Raw genomic sequence first — 8,085 nt, forward strand, 5'->3', positions numbered from 1 at the left:
ATTTGCTGCACTTCTTTTACAATATATATGCATGTATTTATATAGATATATCTATATATACACACACACTATTTTATATACGGATATATATCTCATATCTATACATACACACACATATATACATATAGGAGAACAGCTAGTATGAAAAGGTGAGAAACATCTGCACATCTTCTGCAGCAACATTAAATAATACATCACTACTGGACATGTTCTCCAGGTATGGCATAAATCCCGTGTAATTCTACGTGTAATTCTACATTCACTAGAGAAGTATGATTTCATTAAGTGCAAAGAAATAAAAAAGTTCCTGATTTTGGAGAGATCTTTACAGAGGAATCTTAAAGCACTAGAACTGACTAAATGAACTAGGATTTATAAATTATATTCTAAAACTCCATTACTCCTCCTGATAGAAACCTCTTTTACATAGATTACTGAACTGCTCTTGTAGACTGTTTGTGTCGACTGTAAAATGTAGACTTTCTTTCACTACATCACCTTTCTGAATAAGATGTAAATTTTTCTCTTCACCAGTGGCACATTTCAGAATTGGTTCAAGACCAACTACTTCCCCAGTGCCAGTTACATTTTCCAACTAAAAAGATAGAGTACTAGGGAAGAGATGATGGAGAGGTGATACAACAGAGAGCTATAAAATGATGAGTGGTAGGCAGCAATCATTCATTCATTCGAGCCATCTCCAGGCTCAAAGCAAAGGAGTGATTCTTCGTAGAACGGGTAGCTGGTCTGTGAAACTCCTCGCCTCTGCGCAYAGTGGATGGAAGCATTGGGAAATGCTGAGAGCTAGGTAAGTTTCACCAAAGAAAATCCATTCAGGGTTACAGATGTGCAGAAACCATATTTTGCTGCAGATGTCCATGAGCTGAAAACTCTTGGAGACTGACAGTCCATTAGGGAATGGATCATGTTGGCCCTGTTCTTATGCTCTTCCCCAGGCATACACTTTTAGTATCTATGGGAGAGAGAGGCAGGATATGGGGCTATAGATGGACTATTGGTCTGACAAGATACCTACATAAGCTCTTAAGTGTAGCAGCTGCACGAGGTGAGCTTTGTAATATTTCTCCCCAAGGTGTGTTCTGTTAGCTAATATCTGTGCCTCTGGGTTGTTGACACCTGTAGCAGGATCTGTACAATCATTTTGAGAGCGATCCTCACTCCTCCTTGCTAACAGCAGTGTTCATATTACTTATCTCTTTATGCTGAATGTAGGGTAGGGATCGCTCAGACAAACTCTAGCATTAACACACTGCAGCACAAGTTTCTGCTAGCTATCTAACGGCATATTGAACTGAGTCCCATAAAATTTCTTAATGGTTTCTAAATCAAACTCATTAATTTTAAAAGAGAAATGCAGACTGTAAATCATTGATGGTTTTTCAGCATGCAATTAGAAGTTTGTTTTCAAGAATGAATCACACAGCAAAAGAAAATAAAAACTCATTTAGTGATGTGTCAATCTGTTTGCATAGTAAGCTTGGAACTTAAATTCCAACTCCTATATTTTTCTGTGCTTTAAAACCTTCCAGGAAAGACTAAGACTTCACTGTCTGCTGACCTAGCAGCTTATGAAAATCTATATACGTGATAAAGTGACATTAATATTTGATAAATGAACAGAGAGGCCATACCCAGCCATTTACAGCTTCTTAATAATTTGCTCGAGTGTTATAAAAAAAAAACTGCTGAAGTCAGCTCGTTGCACAAAGGTGAACACTAGTAAAACGATTACATTTCTGAATTGGACTGCCTTCCAGCTAAAATAGTTCACAACTAATTAATCCAGAAGGTCAGCAGCAATAAATGAAGACTTACTGGATACTTCAGTAAACATTTATTCATTATTCCGCATAAAATTCTATAAAATTCTGTACCTAAAGATACTTAAGAACTCTATGTTTGCCACTGGTGCTCCAAGTATTATTTTAATATTTTAATACTGCAATGCCAAGCACATGATTAAGAAGGTAATTTGATTACTTCTTGATCACTAACCCAAGTGCTAAGAACATGTCTAATTACTCTAACACCACTGTAACCACTGGTTTATCTTTTCCCATCACAGCTATACACTGAAATGTGCAGAAGACTTGGGCACCTGTAAACCTCCAAACTTTCCCTCTTCCCAGCACCAACTTACTGAAGTAAATTAAAAGACTGCAATTAGAAATGGGGCGGGGGGGAAGGGAGGTCATTTTGTGCAGCAATCTTGAGAGCAAAACTTAAAAAAAGAAAACTTTCATGCAAATTTGGGTTGTCAAATAAAAGCTAAATGTTTCCTTGTTAATATCTGATTAAGCTTTTAGCTTTCTTTTGAAGTCATTCTTCATTTAAAAGGCCCTTACTAGCGATAACATTTCTTAATATAAGACAAGGTCTGTACCTTCAGGTTTAATATCAATGCAAGTTTTCAGCTAGTCATGTTTGTTATTTTAGGAGCTGGTTCACTTTAAGTGAAGTCAGAAATAAACATTAAAAGCCATCATATTCAATCTATTTCTTTTTCATATGTTCTCAAAGTGAGGAGACTAGTTATCCAACAGCTATAGATTTAGTACACAGTCATGGGGAAGGGATTACCTGCTCTTGGGAAATCTGTTCTTTTGCAGGTGTTAGACACTGAAAATTTAATGTTTGCCACAATTAAGAGTAACCATAAACTGAAAGCAGCAAAAGTATTCCACTTCTAACATCCTTGAATTTTTTAGGATCAAAGCTTCCTACTTCTACAAAATATGGTTTCTGTGCTTAAGACTGGCATTGAAAGGACTGCATCAAGAAACAGACTACTTCATTTTTATAAACATTTCTATTATTAAAATGGAACTTTTCCCAATTATTAAAAAATAAAAATATGTCATAATTAAAATTCTTAAACAACAGAATATACAGGAATCCTATTCATTTAGGGTTAGTCAATCATTAATAGAATTGATTTTGCTTTCTGAATTTTTTCATTTCCTCCCTTTCAGCGTACAGTCAGCTGAGCATAGGAAGCAGCAAGATGTTTCACAGATTCCAAGAGACATTTTATTTATCTCCAAGCGCAGACTATCTGTACCTGTAAAGCCACATATCTATTGGATTACAAAAGGTGCATGCAGCCATAAAAAGTGATCTTATTGCTACAAAGCTATTATACTCTATCGAGAATCTACTGAGTGACTTCTGGAATGCAAAAGGATATTTGTCAATTTGGGAAGGGGAAGAAGGAAAGGAAGAATTGCTATAAAATCATATACCTAACAGATAAATAATGATGGGCTAGCTGGTTCCAGACTCAGTAAAATACTAATACAGACTGGATGAAACAAATAGTGTTGCATTATAATTATAAGTTAAATAATAAATTTTTGCTGTAACTGTACTTCAGCCTGGGTTTTGGTCTTCCTATTTTCAATTGTATTAGTTTCAAAACAAAATACCACTCTAGGCCAATAAACAAAAATCTTAACTCTTCTGCAGCTAGCAGAAGCTAGCTAGCTTCCTACCTAGCCTCCAAGTCTCCTTCACTTACACTAGGTATCAAAAATCCTTTTTGTCCTCTTATTTTTCTTTAACTTTTCTCTGCTTTATTCAAAAAAATGAAAGAAAACATACACATTAAAATGTCTTTTTAGAATGCTCTCCTTCTGCTCGTTTCTCTTGGAAATATGTGCATTTCAAGTAAGAATAAACAAATTTTCCCAAATACACTAAACACTTTAAAAATTCTCAAAATAACAGACATCCTTCTTACATATATTGTTGTCTTCAAATATATCTTCTAAAAATCCACAGATCTTTCCCTAATCAGGAAATAATTTCTGGTATACCTACATTAGGTTTTTCAGCTTTAAACAAAAGTCTTCCCTTGATGTCATTGCATTTACAAACTTCTCCCTTGCTCCCCATCTCAGCCTGCTATTTTTAAACAAAAAGAACGGAAGCACTCTAACCAGTGAGTTAAACAGTTTTCTTAAGGGACCAGAAAAGTGCAAGTTGTCGTAACAGTAGAATACATATGGGTCTTTATCATCTGAGAGACAATATTTGCTTTGTTTCTTCTTCTGGTCCATCAGAGATGGCTTAAAGGCAATAGACACATTTTTTAATAAGCCAGAAAAGAAAACAAGTCTAGAACATAGCTACTGATATGACTGTCAAGAATTCATAACAATATATGTTTTTTTTTTCAAGATGCAATTACAAACACTTAATTTGTTATACCTACTATAAGACTGCATTTTCAGTTTAAAGTGAACTACATTCTTGTCATAGAATAAGAGTACTTTACAACCTATAGCATACCCTTGAGGTGAAAGTAAGTTTAAGCTACAAGTCCCAAATTATACAGAATGTACTACATTGTATAATGGAGATATTTATTTTAATTTCAACATATGAGTTGAACATACGAAATTAARTGAGTGGCAGGTGAAAGCCGCCACTGTCGCCAAATTCCTTTCTAGCTCTAAGCTCTGCATAGACAAGCAAGGGAGAAATACTCAAGTACACAGGAGTCTTTGGAGGATACCAAGCAGACCTGGGGCTCCAGRCCCCACCCCAAGAACGTAAAAGACAACACAAAGGAAAGAGATGCCAACTTGACATGCTTATTTCCCTTTAGATCAAGTCTTAACCTGTTGTGTGACAGAGAGAGAAATATATTGTCTCTTCAACAAGAAGACTGAAAAATCTGAGATGTATTCACAGACTCATAGAATGGATCACAGAAAATTCTGAGATATATTGTACTAATACTAAAGAGAACCATTATAGTAAGTATTGAAACATACAGTAATCACACGAGAAAAACTTGAAATTAAAATTAAGAATCAGAATTAATCTATGATAGCAAGGTAGGTCGAAGGCAAAGGTTATTCATTAAATTATATTAGCAAAATGGCTCAGAAGAGGTACTGTCACACTCAATGCTCTTAGGCCAGGAAAAAGAGGATGCAGCCAGAGGTTCTCTGACTTTTTCCTCCAGCTTATCTCATTTCTAGGCCATACTGGAGAGCCTCAGAAAATAGATTCATTTTATGCAGAAAGATCCCTTCTCCCAGCCTGTCCTGTCTTCAGTTTTACTTATGAAATAGTCCCAAGGGCTATGAGTTTTGAACTGCTATCACCTTGAGCAGAAACCATAAAATACACCTCTTATACATGACAGTAGCCATTATCCTTTGCAATGTACCATAGCAATGACTGTACCACACAAATGCAATCTCACTCTCATGTGCAGGACTTGTGCCGTTTGTGAGCCTTTGTCAGGATCTGTGGAAGAATTTACAGGGCCATTTGCTGTTTCTTAAAGAATAAGAGTGAATGACAACTCAAAAACAACATACAGTGCTTCTGCATGAAGAAATGAGAATTTTGATACATTTGCACAAATGGAAGAGTTAGAAAAACATCTCCTTCTGGAATCACAAGGAGAATGTTTTTGCTATTTTCATTTTGCTTTTAAGAGAATGTTTTTGCCATTGATAATTGTCTTGTTCTACAAGCTTCTCTTCAACCGTGCTGACTTTTAACATCTTTGAAGAGCTACTTACGTGTTTTACCATATGCCTTTGGTCTACTTTCCAGTGTCTGATAACCCATTACTTCTCCATTGATTTCCCCCTTTCTTCATTTAGAATTTTTCCGATTTGTCTGTTTAGATTTCTGATAATGACTTTAAGTTACTCCACTAGTATTATTTTCCTCAGTGGTGCAATCATCATACCACCAGGTTGCTTTCTTCTCTTAGCCAATGCAAATAAATTCCACTTGTTTTTCAGGGTACAGATTCTCTCTTATTGGCCAATCCATACTGTAAGGAATAGTCTTTTATCAACACAGAAAAGCCTGCAAATATGCTTGGGATAAAGCAGCATTTCCAGAAGCTGCTGGAAACTCTGTATCTCCTAAGGGTGCAGTTAATTATTCTAACCAGTGAATTCCTACAGAATAGGAGAAATTGGTAAGAGAGACTTATGTGCAAGTTGATCCACTTCATGTAACTATTCCATGAGATACTATGCCAAAGGGGGTGGGGAGGTGAAGAAAACCTAAATAATAATCAGAGTAGGAGAAAAGATTTCCCAGAAATCTTTTGGAAAGATCTCCTATTAACAACATACAGTCAAGAACACAAGGGAATATGTTTCCCAGTATTTACTGGCTGGAGAGAGCTACAGCAAAGTGCTAAAGCAGAAAGCTCTGACACATGATATATGACATAACCGTTTGTCAGAAGTCACCAAGCACAGGTTACTAATTAACAGATTTCTACATGCACCATTGCAGAAGCCTCTGTGATTGCAGAGTGAAGGGGATTGGAAGATTTAACAGGTGTCTAGCTTCAATGTTTGTGATCCGAATGTGAAACAGAGCCCAAACACCAGTCTCTATGTAGTACAACAACTGCAGTCCTCCTGCCCCCAGGTTTGGGGAGCAAAGAGAGACAAGTGTAAAGAGCAGCTTTCTTCAGCGCCTCGGTTCATTTTCAGGATGAAATGAACTGCTGCTCAGTAGCAGTAACACAGTCTGGAGTTGTCTCCATTTCATGCTAGCTTTTAAGTTCAAGCACCAACTGAAAGACAGGACTCATACCACAGATCATGAAAAATGGCTTGACCAAAAGAGGAGCTTCCTCCTTTGTCTACCTGCAACTCCAACAGCCATGAAAACAAAGCAGCCCTTCTTCTACTCATGATGGTTGAGCAGAAGGAAAATGAAGGAAAGGACCAAAAGAGCATAACTCTGTAAGGGAGGTATGTTTAAAGCTTCAAAACCTACTAAGCCTAGTACACAGTGAGACAAACATCACTATGTTAATTGAGGATTAACCTACAAATAGAAACACGAGCTTTCTTCCCCAGTAGCACGTGATGCTCATCTGTTATTCCTCCTACACACCTCTCTCATGCCTCATTTTCATTTACATTTGGCTTTAACCTTCCTAGTTTGATCCTCTAGGACCTAACTTAAAAAAAAAAAATCTCTAAACAGGATCATGGTAGCGTGGTGACAGCTTCTAAATTTAATACAGCAAGTATGATGCTCACAGCATGAGATACCTTTGACCTGCTAGAAAATCTGCACTCTCAATTAGTGTATCAAAACTTATAATAAAAAACAAAGATAAAAATCACCACAAAAAAGTATCACAAATCTTTGAAGATTCTTATATATGATTAAATCAGATGTGTAAAAAAAAAAAAAGTCACTATTCATTGACTCCAGTAGTGTTCTAAATCTGTCACACCTTCCAATGCCTTTTCCCAGGTCTGTTTCAGCACCACGGACTGCTAGCTGCACAGTCATGCTCACACTAGGATGACTGAAGGTACTATAAAGCATCTCACTTTTGACTGGGAGACAATAATTTTTTTAAGTTATGTTATCAGCTTTCTCCTTGGCCTTCCTGGGGCCAGCATAGCAGGGTACTCATGTTTTGCTCCATATGAAAGATGGGGGGGGGGGAGGACACAAAGAAATGTGACGGGATTCTCATTTTCATTCGAGTTTAGAATATGAAATAAAAACCTCTACGAGCTTACTTTTCCTAAAGTTTTCATGGGTTGATTTTTATCAGAGCTGTACAAACAGTAGATGTTTYTAAGATCAAGTTACAATAAAGAAAAAAGAACAGAAATGCTGTTGAAATGCAATGATTCTGTTAGACCCAAAACATCAGTGACACTCCTGATAYTTAGCTCTATTTTAAAGTAGGCCACCTTGAGAGAAAGCTAGGATGCTTTTTCTTCTCAAATACAAAAACACGATGTTTCAACTTTCTCTAGGTCTCCTTTCCTCTTTTTGAAGCAAGTTTTCTGCCAAATGCTTATACGTTTCTGCACAAACTCCGAAACATTTGTAGCCTCGCCCAGGATTAACTGCTGCGAATTTTCTTTCCRTTGGGAAAGACTCTGCTTCGCTCCAAGGTATAAATTCTGAAACCTCCTTCCAGTCTAAAAGTAAAGGGGCCTCTTAAAACTACCGGCCTTCTAAAGCCCCCGTTCAGCCCCACTGCCAACGACCGGTATCTCCGGMCGGACGAGTGAGGTGCTTTTGGCATCACCGTTGGCCGTT

General features: G+C 37.0%; 1 protein-coding gene across 1 annotated transcript in view; it reads right to left on the bottom strand.

Annotated features, from left to right (window-relative positions):
* Positions 1-8,085, bottom strand: part of LOC146598264 (protocadherin-23-like) — a 90,587-nt gene that overhangs the window by 80,219 nt on the left and 2,283 nt on the right.

This window comes from Rhea americana, unplaced genomic scaffold, assembly GCF_003343005.1.
Source record: "Rhea americana isolate MKP2758 unplaced genomic scaffold, rheAme1 scaffold_167, whole genome shotgun sequence".
NCBI classification, from domain to species: domain Eukaryota; kingdom Metazoa; phylum Chordata; class Aves; order Rheiformes; family Rheidae; genus Rhea; species Rhea americana.